Below are 2,133 nucleotides of genomic sequence, written 5' to 3'. Positions count from 1 at the left end.
TGTGAATTTAAAACAGTAAAGTAAGGATTTAACAAAAGCTAAACATTGCAGCCTAAACAAAATTCATACAAAAAAATAAAGTAACTATCACTGGTTACATAAAATTTTCTTGACTGGATTAAACTTAATAGTATAAAACATGCATTTTAGAATCATTAGCTATCAAGTTCAAAAAGTACCAGTGTCCATTTGAAATGATTCCTCTCTAAAGCCAAAGTAGAATCAAAATTAATTCAAATGACATAACACATTCTAACACTAAAAAACATTCAGTCTTAGTGAAGTGGAGGTAAATCCCAGACCTTCTGGGGCTTTCTCATGCTGCAAAGGGCTGTTTCTCTAATTCACTCAAAGCAGCATACAATAGACTCCAAGGATGTCACTAAGTGCAGTAAAGAGTAAGGCTGCTGGTATCCAACTCTGACCTCCCGGTAAAACATGGCTGTGTCCACAAATATAGGATGTGTGAGGATCAACGGCACGCTATTGTGCTAGCTAAAGAGAAGCAAACCACCCCACCCCCAATCCTAATAGCTCCTTCCCCAGGTAAATAAAAAGTATACAAAGGGGAAAAATTAAAATGCGCCTATCTACAGAGTAAGGATTTTAAAATATCAATATAATCCTTACTTCAAAAATTTTAACTAGAGTCATCTGGCCATTTCTGATTATCTCTTAAAGATGTATCCGGATTCAATTTCTGTTGATTTATCATTGGACATTTCTAGTCAAAAATATTAATTTTATTCCCAAATACTGTATTTCGACCACTATTACAACTGCAGTGTATTATCTCCCAGAGTTAGTCATCAAGCCCTGGAAGAGAAAAACTAGATGTTCAAGCAGCAGGCAATAATTATGGCCCTTTCACACAGCGGACTCTTAGTGGCTACTGAAGAGTCCAGGAATAATTCTAAAAACAAGAAAATTCGGGCGGCGCCTGTGGCTCAAGGACTAGGGCGCCGGTCCCATATGCCGGAGGTGGTGGGTTCAAACCCAGCCTCGGCCAAAAAACCAAAAAAAAAAAAAAAAAAAAAAAGAAAAAAAAAACAAGAAAATTCGTGCATTTTAGTAAATATGTCGTAGTTTTCACCGTTGAAATTTCCTTAGACATTGCACTTTCTTTTATAATGGAATCCTGATTTTTTCTTACTGTTAGGGCGAGTCAGGACTTGAACTTGCAGCCTTCTTTTTCTTCTTCTTACTGTGTTTATGTTTCTTTTTCTTTTTTGTTTTTTCTGTTGCTTTTTCTTGTTCTTCACTGCTTTTCTTCTTTTTTACTCATATCTCCTCGATATAATCTGATTCCAATAAGGATACAGATGATAAAGGTTTATCTTTAGGACACATCTTTCTTTTTTTGCTGGGTCCTTTAATGTCCTTTTCTTTCTCAGTTGTTTCCCTTGACTTCTTTTTCTTTTTTAAACTATCCTTCCTGTCTGATTCAGTTGCTGAAATGGAACTTTCAGAAGATTGATGTGAATGGTTCTTCTTTTTCTTTCTCCATTTTCCTTGTTTCTTATCCTCATCTTCAGAATCTGAAGAACTGCTGGAAGAATCAGAGCTTGATGAAGAAGAAGATGAATACCTACCAGATTTCTTCTGTTCTTTTTTCTTTCTCTGTCTCCTTTTGGATGAGCTCTCACTTGCACTTAATAATTTCTCCCTGTGTTTTTCTAGTTCTTTCTCGCAGTTCTCATTCATCTTTTCTTCAAATTCAGCCAAAGCCTTGGAACCTTTCTTTTTCTTTTCTAGTTGCTCTTTTACTTCTTCCCAGGTAGGCCTTGGTCGATTCAGATACTCCAGGATTGTTGGCCCTGAAGACTGGATTGGACCCCTTGATCTGGCCATTGCTGGGGTTCATATAGGCTACTCTATTGTCATGCTTCCCCATGGTGCCCGACTGAACGCACAGTCACACGCAGACGAAAACCAGGCTGGACAGGCGGCCGAGGCTGGCCCCCGGCAGGTCCGTCTCTGTGAAGATTATTTCTATGTAATTCATATTTTGTATTATCTTCTCAGTCTTCCAATTTCTGTCTTTATTTCTTGGTTCCAGTAATCTAGTAACTTCAATTAATTTTATTAGCTCACACTTTAGGATTTAAAAAAATGTGTGATTTTAAATAATCT

The 2,133-nt window shown here is 37.1% G+C and overlaps 1 pseudogene; it reads right to left on the bottom strand.

Moving 5' to 3' along the window:
* Positions 1 to 1,155: 1,155 nt before the first annotated feature.
* LOC128567901 (protein FAM133B-like) lies at positions 1,156 to 1,894 on the bottom strand (annotated as a pseudogene).
* Positions 1,895 to 2,133: the final 239 nt, after the last annotated feature.

This window comes from Nycticebus coucang, chromosome 16 (assembly GCF_027406575.1).
Source record: "Nycticebus coucang isolate mNycCou1 chromosome 16, mNycCou1.pri, whole genome shotgun sequence".
NCBI lineage: Eukaryota > Metazoa > Chordata > Mammalia > Primates > Lorisidae > Nycticebus > Nycticebus coucang.
Note: the sequence above shows the minus strand (reverse complement) of the source record. Positions and strands in the feature narration are given on the sequence as shown.